Raw genomic sequence first — 13,402 nt, forward strand, 5'->3', positions numbered from 1 at the left:
TTGTGTTCAGTGAACCCGCCTCATCACTGAATATACCTACCTGTTGTGTTCAGTGAACCCACCTCATCACTGCATATACCTACCTGTTGTGTTCAGTGAACCCACCTCATCACTGCATATACCTACATGTTGTGTTTAGTGCACCCACCTCATCACTGCATATACCTACATGTTGTGTTTAGTGCACCCACCTCATCACTGCATATACCTACCTGTTGTGTTCAGTGAACCCACCTCATCACTGCATATACCTACATGTTGTGTTTAGTGCACCCACCTCATCACTGCATATACCTACCTGTTGTGTTCAGTGAACCCAGCTCATCACTGCATATACCTACCTGTTGTGTTCAGTGAACCCACCTCATCACTGCATATACCTACCTGTTGTGTTCAGTGAACCCACCTCATCACTGCATATACCTACCTGTTGTGTTCAGTGAACCCACCTCATCATTGCATATACCTACCTGTTGTGTTCAGTGAACCCACCTCATCACTGCAAATACCTACCTGTTGTGTTCAGTGCACCCACCTCATCACTGCATATACCTACCTGTTGTGTTCAGTGAACCCACCTCATCATTGCATATACCTACCTGTTGTGTTCAGTGAACCCACCTCATCACTGTATATACCTACCTGTTGTGTTCAGTGCACCCACCTCATCACTGCATATACCTACCTGTTTTGTTCAGTGAACCCACCTCATCACTGTATATACCTACCTGTTGTGTTCAGTGCACCCACCTCATCACTGCATATACCTACCTGTTTTGTTCAGTGAACCCACCTCATCACTGCATATACCTACCTGTTGTGTTCGGTGAACCCACCTCTTCACTGCATATACCTACCTGTTGTGTTCAGTGAACCCACCTCATCACTGCATATACCTACCTGTTGTGTTCGGCGAACCCACCTCTTCACTGCATATACCTACCTGTTGTGTTCAGTGAACCCACATCATCACTGCATATACCTACCTGTTGTGTTCAGTGCACCCACCTACCTACGTGAGTGCATGCAGTGTGATATACAACTACCTACATGAGTGCACGCAGTGTGATATACCACTCCGTGCATACCTGTTAACTGCACCTGTGTGACTGCACATTGCATTTGTCAAGTCAGTGCATACCCCCCCCTCATATGGACAAAACGGACACAACAAGTAGAGGAAGAGGTAGAGGCAGACCCAGAGGAAGGCCACCCGGCAGGTCTGTGCGAGGTCGTGTTGATGTGATTTTGTGCGGCCCTGGCCCAAAGTACAGTGCTCAGAATAAGGCACGAGCCATCAACTCCCAAGATTGTCAGGATGTGGTTGACTATTTAACACAGAACACCTCATCTTCCGCAGCCACCAGCGCTACTACAAGCACCTCATCCGCTGCATTTGACACTTTGCAGGAGTTATTTGGTGGTGAAATCACTGATTCACAGCCACTACTGCAACAACAAGATGAAGGCGCTAAGCAAGGTACACCACCTCATATTGTGAGTTAGGCGACACTATGGACGTAATGTGTGAGGAGGAGGATGATGAAGTACCTGCTGTTGGTGCAGTTTTGGAGGTGTCTGAGGCAAGCGAAGCTGGGCAGGATGATTATGATGATACGGATCCCACATGGGTTCCTAAGAGACAAGATGACCAAGGGGACAGTTCAGAGGGGGAGTCAGAGAGGAGTAGGAGGAGACGAGTTCCTGAAAGAAGCAGGGGGAGCTCGTCATCAGAAACAGCTGGTGGCAGTGACCGGCGCCATGTATCGCCACCCATGTACAGCCAGCCAACATGCCCTTCAATGTCAGCTGCAAATGCCACCATAGTGCCATCACCCCAGGGGGGCTCTGCGGTTTGGAAATTTTTTCATGTGTCTGCCTCAGATCCGAGCAATGCCATGTGTTGTCTCTGCCTCCAAAAATTAAGCCTTGGAAAGGCCAACACTCACGTAGGGACAAGTGCCTTACGAAGGCACATGGAGAAAAGGCACAAACTGCAATGGGAAGAGCACCTGAGCAAAAGCAGGACACAAAAGAAAAGCTACCCTTCTTCTCCTCTTCCTCCTTCAGGTGCAGCATCTTCAGACGCTTTCTCCCTTGCACCTTCACAGCCACCCTCCTCCACTCTGCCTCTGACCTTGAGCGGTTCCTGCTTCTCTGCCCACAGCAGCCAGGTGTCCGTGAAGGAAATCTTTGAGCGGAAGAAGCCAATTTCTGCCAGTCACCCCTTTGCCCGGCATCTGACAGCTGGTGTGGCGGAACTGTTAGCTCGCCTGCTGTTACCATACAAGCTGGTGGACTCTGAGGCCTTCCGTAAATTTGTGGCCATTGGGACACCACAGTGGAAGATGCCAGGCCGCAATTATTTATCTAAAAAGGTGATACCCAAACTGTACCATGAAGTGGAGAGACAAGTGGTGTCATCTCTGGCACACAGCGTTGGGTCAAGGGTCCACCTAACCACAGCTGCCTGGTCTGCCAAGCACGGTCAGGGCCGCTACATTACTTACACAGCCCATTGTGTCAACCTGGTGACCGCTGACAAGCAAGGAGTATGTAACTGTGCAACGGACCAACTTGTGACACCTCCACGGCTTGCAGGCAGGCCTCCTGCCACCTCCTCTCCGCCTGCTACATCCTTTTCGCTGTCATCATCCTCCTCCTCCTTGGCTGGTGCCGCGATCTCCTCTCCAGCTACACAGCCCCATCTCCCCAGGGCCTATGCTGCATGCCAGGTACGACGGTGTCACGCCAACTTAGACATGCCTTGCCTCAAAACGGAGAGTCACACTGGAGCAGCTCTCCTGGCTGCTCTTAACAAACAGGTGGATCAGTGGCTGACCCCGCACCAGCTGGAGATCGGCAACGTGGTGTGTTACAACGGCAGCAATCTCCTTTCCGCTTTGAATTTGGGAAAGCTGACACATGTACCCTGCATGGCACATGTGCTGAATCTAGTCATTCAAAGATTTGTGTCAAACTACCCAGGCTTAGAGGACGTCCTGAAGCAGGCCAGGAAGTTGTGTGGGAATGACCTGTACTGGGTGGCCACGCTACTAGACCCTCGGTGTAGGCACACAGTGGCGGACATGTTACCAACTCACCTGAAGGCAGAAAGGATGCAGCACATGCAGAACAAGCTGGCAAGTATGCTTTACAATGCGTATAAGGGTTATGTCACAGCACAACACAATAAATGTACCACTGCCAGTAATCCTTCTCCCATGTCCACGCAGGCAAGGACAGGATGCTCCAGCAATCTCATGGTGATGTCGGACATGCGGACATTCTTTAGTCCAACGCCTAGCCCTTCCAGATCCACCATCCACCAACGCCTGGACCGGCAGGTAGCCGACTACCTGGCCTTAAGTGTGGATGTAGACACTGTGAGCAGCAATAAACCCTTGGACTACTGGGTGCACAGGCTTGACCTGTGGCCAGAGCTGTCCCAATTTGCCTTCCAACTTCAGTCTTGCTCTGCCTCAAGCGTCCTGTCAGAAAGGACCTTCAGCGCTGATGGAGGCATTGTCACTGAGAAGAGAAGTCGCCTTAGTCACAAAAGTGTTCAGTACCTGACCTTTATCAAAATGAGTGAGGCATGGATCCCGGAGGGCTACAGCCCGCCTGAAGATTAAGTCAGTCCCCACACACAGCATCTCTGCCTGCACGCCGTGTGACTGGCTGCCTGCCCCAAGACTAAGTCGCTCCCCAGTGCCACACAGCAGCTCTGCCTGCAGGCCGCTTGCCTTCTCCGCTACCACCAACAGGGTCCAGGACTCCAGGCGGATTCCTGAATTTTTAAGCAGCGGCTGCTATACTAATTTTTCTGGTGCGTGTACATGCCTCACGTTTAGTGACTAGATATGGTAGTCACTGGCCGGAACTACAAAGGGTTTTAGAAAAAAACTGGGGAGTACTGACATTGGATAAGCAAATCTTGTCCATAGTAGGGGAAAGACCCCAGGTGACAGCTAAACGAAGTAGTAATTTAAAGGACATGTTGGTCTCAAGTGAATATAAAAAGCATAATTCGACATCGATTAGAAGAAAAGGCATGTATAAATGTTTGAACTGCTCACATTGTAGATATGTAAAGGAAGGTGATACCTTTTTTGATAGCTCTGGAAATAAGGAATTCAAAATCCGTGATTATATAACGTGTGCTACTACAAAGGTAGTTTATCAGATATTATGTCCATGTGGGAAGATATATGTGGGAAAAACGGGAAGAGATTTGGGCACACGCATAGGGGAACATTTAAATAACATAAAAAATAAAAAGGTGGAAAGTGCAGTGGCGGTACATTTCAATGAATGCCAGGGGGGAAGCTGTAAGGGCTTCAAATTTAGAGGAATATATAATTTAAAGATAAGCCCTAGAAGAGGTGATTTTGATAGAATTTTACTCCAAAAAGAGTGCATGTGGATCTATAAATGCAATACAGTAGCACCCCATGGGATAAATGTAGATCTAAATCTGGGAGTATTTCTATGATAATGAAAAATAGGTAGGTGTAGCCCAGATCTCTTCTCGTAGTAATTTATCAATGTTTGGATAACAGATTTAAAAGTTATACTTGGGATTTTGCTGGAAGGAGCGGTGCAGAGGTTTGGATGTCTCCTGGGTCCCCTCTTGGTAGAGGCATTAATATATCCCTTAATTTAAATTAAATTGGAGAGTATAGATGGCTATACAGAGGAATGTAGGATATGGGTAGTTATATTCATTTGGAATAGAGATTGGCAATTGCTATAATAGCGCAAGTTATCATGTTAAATGAATAATAAAAAAGACATAAGAAAAAGTTATCTAAATATTCACATGATGGCGCCAGAGAGGAAATAAAGAGAAACATGAATATGCATGAGCAAAAAGCCTATTTAATAGCCACAAGAGGGTGCTCTCCTTAGACTTACGCCTTATGCCTTGAAAAAACTCGTAAGGAGCGAGTGAAACGCGTCGGCAAGAAGTTTGGGCACAGCCGGCCGCTATAGCTGCAGCGAAGTGACGTGTCAGAGGAGGCCCGTGTGAGAGACGGAAGTCCGCGGAGTTCACAAGCACGCCAGCCCGTGGAAAAAAGACGCTGTCCATGCGGGAGCTAGTAGGGCAGAAAAGAGCAGACGGGGACGCCCGCGCGCTCGGTCCTCGCTCCCAGAAAACTACGAGGTGGTAAGAAACAAAGCCATTGATCTAAGTTTATGGGCAAGTCCACGGGCAGATGAACGATATCTCCTTACAGGTCATGCAGCTTGGCCGCTGCGGCTGGATTAAATGGGATTGACTCACCTCCTCAGATTTGGAATATAGGCTTGATTTCTTTACAAGGACTAAGTAAATGCTGCAATTCAGCGCTACAGGAACTAAATACCGGTAAACTCTGGTTATCTATAAGCAAAACCAGCGCTGGTGCATCTAACTTTTTAGTTAAAGTCCTGCAGGCCGGGAAATAATCTTATTCTGGGGGGTAGAGTCGTGTATGGGGTATGTGCAATTTCACGGGAGGTTTGGTAAGCATATTTTGTGTGCATAAATTCAATACAAGTTTTGTAATCAGCAAACCTTTTGTGGTGTTTTGTTTAGTTAAGTTATAAGCTGTGCAATGCATAGAATAGTTCTCAAGTAGTAGGCGTGTACATGCCTGCCTAATTTTTCTGGCTGCACTGCAGCTGCAACAACAAAACAAAAGGCATGTACATGTGCCCATTCCCCTTCGTGATCATTACCTTGCCGCGGTGAAGGGGCTTGTGTATCACAATGAAGCAATGACCGGCTAAATGAGTGTCTCGGGGGTGGCACACCAAAGATAATAAGGTTGTTGCTTCATTGTGGACAGACCAAATTTGATCAGCTGGACAGTCATTGTTGTTCTATCATTGAGCTACCACAGCCCGGAGACCATATGAGCTTGAAAACCGTCACGGCCTGCACTCTCGCCATGGTGCGCACTAGTCCAGCACGGCCGTCACTATGCAAACAGCTGTTTGCGGTGCGTTACACAGTGAGTTTAGTGTGTCAGTAAGCAGTACTCTAATTACACTCCCTGATTGATGTATACACATGCAAGATGTTTTAAAGCACTTTAGGCCTGCAATTTAGCATTCAATGTGATTTCTGCCCTTAAAACGTTGCTTTGTGTCAAATTCAGATTTTTCCCCGGGACTTTTGCCATGTATCCCACTCCGCCACGCCCCCCTCCAGGTGTTAGACCCCTTGAAACATCTTTTCCATTACTTTTGTGGCCAACATAATTTTTTCTAGTTTTCAAAGTTCGCCTCCCCATTGAAGTCTATTGCGGTTCGGGCCATCTCTAATGCAGGGCTGTGTATTCAGTACAAAAATCATTCAACTCCGACTCCTTAGTTTATGAAACCACCGGCTTAAACTCCAGGTACCCAAAATTGCTCCGACTCCTTGGTTCCGACTCCACAGCTCTGCACATATGGCTATGGGGAGAGGGGATAACTTGTACTGGGGCACATCTGGCTACTGGGGAGGGGGCTATAATTGGGAGGGGCTTATACACAAGTCAACTGGTTTTTCCTTGTTTCTGAGGGAAAAGTGTGTACCTCGGCTTATATGCGGGTCAGCTTATATGCGCGTATTTACAGTACTATAAACAGATTGTGTAGGTAAGCTCTCATACTACATGGAAGTGGTAACGTTTGCCAATAATTGGCAAATCAAAATTGGATGTGTGTATCAGGCTATAGGAATGTTCTGTTGAGAAAAATACATTTAGAACAAGACTATGCAAACTAACGCAGGTAGAAAATTAAGTGAAGTGAAATTCTATTGGTCCACTTTTATGCTTCATAAACTTACATAAAAAAATTTGAATAATCGTGCATAAATTATTTGCATCTCAGCGCTAGTATTTTTGAGGTGAGTCAGCGAGTTAGTCCATAGGGAAAGCCTGCTAATGTGATTGGGTGGACAGCTTCCCCTGAAACTGCAAGGTTTCGGATAAGTTGTAGTAATAAAATGCCCACACTATCCGTCCAATTACAATGCTTCAAGATGTTGACATTGCTTTGATTGGAGAACTGTTTCCTATGGACTTTCTCACTGGCTCATCTCATCCATACTAAGAGCCCTTTTCCACCTCATCCATAATAAGGGCCCTTTTCCACAGGTGGCTGAACTGCATGCTCAGTGAGCAGTTACTAAGCAGCAATGAGCAGATACCAGGCAGCAGCAAGCAGTTGTGCCAGGCAGCAGAAAGTAGTTGCGGGAGTTCCACAGTCTTTTTTCACTGCCTATGAACTGTCCATGGAAAAAAGGCCTAAGGGCCCTTTCACATGGGCAGCTGACAAGCGGTGAATAGAGATGTGGCGAACGGTTCCTGGTTCCTCCATTTGCCGGCGAACATCTCTAAATCCATGGGGGTTTTACTACTTCCGGGTCACTCTGACCCGGAGTAGTACGCCTGCGCTGCCCGGCGGAGCGCGTCCTAGATCGCGCTCCTGTTGCTGGGCACTCTCTGCGCATGTGTGTGACGTCATGAGTGACATCACGCTCATGCGCAGAGAGTGCCCAGCAACAGGAGCGCGATCTAGGACGCGCTCCGCCGGGCAGAGCAGGCGTACTACTCCGGGTCAGACCGACCCGGAAGTAGTAAGAGGCCCAGAGAGGTTCGCAAGGCGAACGGTTCAGCCCATCACTAGCGGTGAAGTCACTGCCTGTCAGCCACTCTCCTGCACCAGCCGGGAGCTTATTAGCGCTCAGTACCGGCGCTGTATAGGCACCCCCTACAAAGTGAAATCTGAGCTTAGCCACAGCTGTGCTCAGACCAGACATGTCACAGTTCTCTGCCATCCAGTAACACCACCTTGTGTCAACATTTGACACAAGTGGTGTTACAACCACTGCAATTTGGCTGCATTTAAATTGCACCCCAATTGTACTGGCGGGCGGCAGACAGGAGGCTGAACTGCTTGGCAACGCACATTCATCCGTCTGTCTCAGACACACTATATGCACTTTTCTGAGCGCCTTTTGGCCATCAGTGCTTTCTGAGAGCTGTTTTAAAAAAAACGCTCACATTGAATTACATTAAAATCGTGATTTAAACACGTGATTTTTCAGCGATTGCGATTTTACCTCACATTTAATGTACCGTAAGTCAATCGGAGTGTTTTTAAAAAGCTCTCAGAAAGCAGTGATGGCCAAAAAGCGCCCAGAAAAGCCCTTATAGTGTGTCTGAACCCTGAAAGGGGTCTCCTGCATCTCTTCGACTTAAAGGGGAACTGAAGAGAGAGGTATATGGAGGCTGTCATGTTTATTTCCTTTTAATCAATACCAGTTGCCTGGCAGCCCTGCTGGTCTATTTCTCTGCAGTAGTATCTGATTAAAACCAGAAACAAGCATGCAGCCAGTCTTGTCAGATCAGACTTATAAGTCTGAACTACTGAAACACCTGATCTGCTGCATGCTTGTTCAGGGGCTATGGCTAATAGTATTAGAGGCAGAGGATCAGCAGGGCTGCCAGGCAACTGGTATTTTTTAAAAGGAAATAAACATGACAGCCTCCATATACCTCTCTCTTCAGTTCCCCTTTAACTAGTCATTAAAGGGCAATTGAAGCGAGAAGGATATGGAGGCTGCCATATTTATTTCTTTTTAATCATGCACATTGCCTGGCTGTTCTGCTGATCCTCTGCCTCTAAAGCCTTATCTACACGGTACAATTTTCCATCAGATAGACTGATCTATTAGATAGATCTAATAAGAAATTGCATCGTGTGTAGAAGTCCAAATAGCTTCAGATCAATTTTGTGATAGATTTTGCTTTGATAAGTACCCAAAATCTATTGCAAAAATTAACGCAATCCAATTGGACCGGTTGGAAATTATCTAATAGATCTGATCTGATGGAAAATTGTACCGTGTAGAGGAGGCTTAATACATTTAGCCATTGACCCTGAACAAGAATGCAGCAGATCAGGAGTTTCTGACATTATTGTCAGATCTGACAAGATTAGCCACATGCTTGCTTCAGGTGTGTGATTCAGACACTACTGCAGCCAAATAGATCAGCAGGATGCCAGGCAACTGGTATTGTTTAAAAGGAAATGAATATGGCAGCCTCCATATACTTCTCACTTTAGTTGTCCTTTAGGGCTCGTTTCCACTATCGCGAATCTGCATGCGTCCAACGCATGCAGATCCGCACATGTAATACAAGTGGATGGGCCTGTTTCCACTGTAGCGTTGTTGAGGTGCGTTTTTTTCAGCGTGAAAAAAACGCACAAAAGAGCCAACGATTTCGCCTGCGTCGGGAATCCGTGCGAATCGCCGCTAATGTATTTAATAGTAAAAACGCATGCGTTTGTTACATGCGTTTTTACCCGCGATTTCGCGTGCGATTTCGCACCTTTTTCAATTTTATTTAGCCCTGGCAGTGTCATGGTTAATTTCGCATGGCACCCTGCCATGCGAAATCGCATGCGAAATCGCGGGTAAAAACGCATGTGGAAACGCATCCGGAAACGACGGGACCCACCGAATTCGCCTGCGTCGGGAATCCGTGCGAATCGCCGCTAATGTATTTAATAGTAAAAACGCATGCGTTTGTTACATGCGTTTTTACCCGCGATTTCGCACCTTTTTCAATGTTATTTTGCCCTGGCAGTGTCATGGTTAATTTCGCATGGCACCCTGCCATGCGAAATCGCATGCGAAATCGCGGGTAAAAACGCATGTGGAAACGCATCCGCATGCGTTTTTACAAGCGTCGGAATGCGGCCGAAATCGCGTCGCAACAGTGGGAACAAGCCCTTAATCTTCAGATTCTGATTAGCCCCATGCTGAGTTCTGGATTTGCCCAGGTGGGTTGAAGCTTATAAAATAAACTGCCAAGTCAGAAGTGAGATAACATCTGTACCTATGGGCTTTCATGGTAGAGCCTCAAGGCTATGTTTACACTGAAAACGTATGCACTTTAAGGGCTGGTGCACACCAGAGCGGTTCTGGAGCGTTTTTTAAAACGCTTGCAGGGGGAAAACCGCTTGGCTAATGAAAGTGAATGGGCTGCTGCACACCAGAGCGGTTTGTTTTTTCCACAAACCCAAACTCTGGTCCTGCAGCATTTTTTAGATTTCTGAGGCATTTCTGCCTCAATGTTAAAGTATAGGAAAAGCTCAAACCGCTCTAAAAAACGCTAGATCAGAGCGGTTTTCCAGGCGTTTTTGTTATAGAAGCTGTTCAGTAACAGCTTTTTACTGTAACAATATATGAAATCTGCTACACAAAAACGCTCCAAAAAACGCTAGGCATGTTTAGAAAACGTCTCTCAGGCCTGGTGCACACCAGAGGAGTTTTTCTGAGCGTTTTGAGTTTTTAAATCTGCTGCTAATGTTATCCTATGTGTCTGTGCACACTGGAGCAATGAGGTTTTGTATAAAAACCCCATAGCATTACATTGGGAAGAGCTTTTGAAACCTCTAGCGTGTGGGTTTTTGGTGTGCACTGGGCCTAAAACATGTGCTTTTAACACACATTGGGCTCTATTCTCAAAGAGCCAAAAGTACCGCAAAATTTTACCGGTAAATTCCCGCCAGCGGTAAACTCCGCATTTTTTTAGCATTCACTAACATTTTCCGCATGTTTGCCGCATGCGGGAAAAAAGATGCGGAAACAGCCATTATTCATGCGGGAATCATGCGGTAAAAAGGTCGCATGAAAAAGTGTTTAAAAAAAAAAAGTTAAAGTCCACCAAGCACAGCCCTTAAGCCTCCACACTTCATTACAGTCAATGGGATGCGGAATATATCACCTACTTCTTGTAGGTGATAAAAATTCGGTAATTAACGAAGAAATGATGCGCCTGAACATCTTTGAGAATTGATCTTTTATTGCGGAAAATACCGACTTTTGCGGAAATTTTACCGCATGAATCCCGCACTTTTATCACACTTTTTCCGCATGCGGAAAAAACATGCGGAACATTTTGAGAATCCCAACTTGCCGGTATTTTGGGTGCAAACTTCCCGCATGTACTTTACCGCATGCGGAAACTCATTGAGAATAGAGCCCAATGGGCTCTATTCTCAAAGACTTCCCGCATGCGGTAAAGTACATGCGGGAAGTTTGCACCCAAAATACCGGCAAGTTGGGATTCTCAAAATGTTCCGCATGTTTTTTCCGCATGCGGAAAAAGTGTGATAAAAGTGCGGGATTCATGCGGTAAAATTTCCACAAAAGTCGGTATTTTCCGCAATAAAAGATCAATTCTCAAAGATGTTCAGGCGCATCATTTCTTCGTTAATTACCGAATTTTTATCACCTACAAGTAGTAGGTGATATATTCCGCATCCCATTGACTTTAATGAAGTGTGGAGGCTTAAGGGCTGTGCTTGGTGGACTTTAACTTTTTTTTTTAAACACTTTTTCATGCGACCTTTTTACCGCATAATTCCCGCATGAATAATGCCTGTTTCCGCATCTTTTTTCCCGCATGCGGAAAACATGCGGAAAATGTTAGTGAATGCTGAAAAAATGCGGAGTTTACCGCTGGCGGGAATTTAGCGCTAAAATTTTGCGGTACTTTTGGCTCTTTGAGAATAGAGCCCAATGGGCACAGCCCTTAAGCCTCCACACTTCATTAAAGTCAATGGGATGCGGAATATATCACCTACTACTTGTAGGTGATAAAAATTCGGTAATTAACGAAGAAATGATGCGCCTGAACATCTTTGAGAATTGATCTTTTATTGCGGAAAATACCGACTTTTGTGGAAATTTTACCGCATGAATCCCGCACTTTTATCACACTTTTTCCGCATGCGGAAAAAACATGCGGAACATTTTGAGAATCCCAACTTGCCGGTATTTTGGGTGCAAACTTCCCGCATGTACTTTACCGCATGCGGGAAGTCTTTGAGAATAGAGCCCAATATGCATTTTCATGTGCTTTCAGGTAAAGTGCAAATGTGTAAACTGACCCATAGGAAAACATGGAAAATTAACCTTTTAATTTAATTCCAGAGAACCTAATTACTACCCCATAGCAGACAGCTCGCTCATAAGTGGTGATCAGGTCATTTTGGTGCCTCAGCACTCGCATGGTTAATTGCTAGGGAAAGCTCATCATACTCAGATGGTGTCACTTACCTCTTGAGAACATAGTATAAGTAACCTAGTTATGAGAGGGATTGACTTTTTATAAAGGTGGTGTCTGATTTTCCAGCAGTAAGGTGGGTTTTTGGAGCTCCTAATTAAAAATGATGTATACATACATACATACACACTGTTACTGAAGGGTGTTTTGCAGAAATTGCTTACAAAATGCTCATACAAATCGCTAGCAATTGTGCTAGCGATTTGTTGTGGGTTCCAGGCCTAAAAGTCAGCACTGAATATATCTTCAAGTATGCTAAAATCCTTTCCTACATCCTGATTCACTTCTTACATTTGAATTCAGCCCTTAGAAATACTAGTTAGGGCTTGTGCACATCAAAAAGCGCTAGCGTAATCGCAATTGCTCAGTGGTTTTTGAAGTGTCATTTTCTAGGCATGTGCAAGGCGATTTTTTTCTGATCATGCCCCCTTTTTTTGGGGGGGGGGGGAGCATTTTGGTGTAGTGTATTTTTGGTTTCAGTACAGCTATAACTGAACAGCTGCTCTAACAAACGCTTGGAAAATCTCTCCGATCTAGGGCTTTCCAGAGCAAATTTCCACTTTCCTATACTTAACATTGAGGCTGAATCACCGCAGAAATCAGCAAAAAAATGCTACAGGTCCTGCGCTTGCGAAAAAACTCATCGCTCTGGTGTGCCCAATCCCATTCCAATACATTAGCCAGGCGCTTTTAAAAGAGCCCAGAAGTACTCTTGGTGTGCACCAGCCCTCAGTATTGAACAATTTGCAGATTTGTGGGTTAGTTTTTTTTTGTTTTGTTTTTTTTTTGTTTTCCCCCCCCCCACTCCCTGATGGTAAACCAGATGTAACTGCAGCGGTGTACAGACACTTAAAATAAAAAAACAATCTGGATGTTTGTGACAGTGGGTGTAAATGCTACAGCAATCCCTGCGTGTATTATTTTTACTAACCTTTTTGCAATTGTTGCGCAAGCTTGGTTTGACTCGGGTGAGAGCTGCAAAGTCATTGTGGCGCTAGTCTAATATAGGTGAGCCAGCAGGAAACCTCCGAGGGAAACTTTGCTATTGTGATTGGGTGGACGGAACCATCCTGTAGTGCTAGATTCCAGATAGGTTGTAGTAAACTATGCCCACACTATTCACCAGTCACAATGCTTTGTGCTGTGATTGGGAAACTGCTCCCTATATTTCCTGCTGGGTCCCTTAAACTAGACTACCATTCTATCACCTAAGAGAAGACAGTTTCCATTCATCCAGTGGAGGGTTGCTTGGTCACACATGATCGAATCCCTCCACGCTACCC

At 45.7% G+C, this 13,402-nt stretch overlaps 1 protein-coding gene across 5 annotated transcripts in view; it reads left to right on the forward strand.

Moving 5' to 3' along the window:
* The window catches only part of LOC137536206 (protransforming growth factor alpha-like), a 40,683-nt gene that overhangs the window by 4,332 nt on the left and 22,949 nt on the right, over nt 1-13,402 (forward strand). The window lies entirely within an intron of this gene.

This window comes from Hyperolius riggenbachi, chromosome 10, assembly GCF_040937935.1.
Source record: "Hyperolius riggenbachi isolate aHypRig1 chromosome 10, aHypRig1.pri, whole genome shotgun sequence".
In the NCBI taxonomy this organism is placed as follows: Eukaryota; Metazoa; Chordata; class Amphibia; order Anura; family Hyperoliidae; genus Hyperolius; species Hyperolius riggenbachi.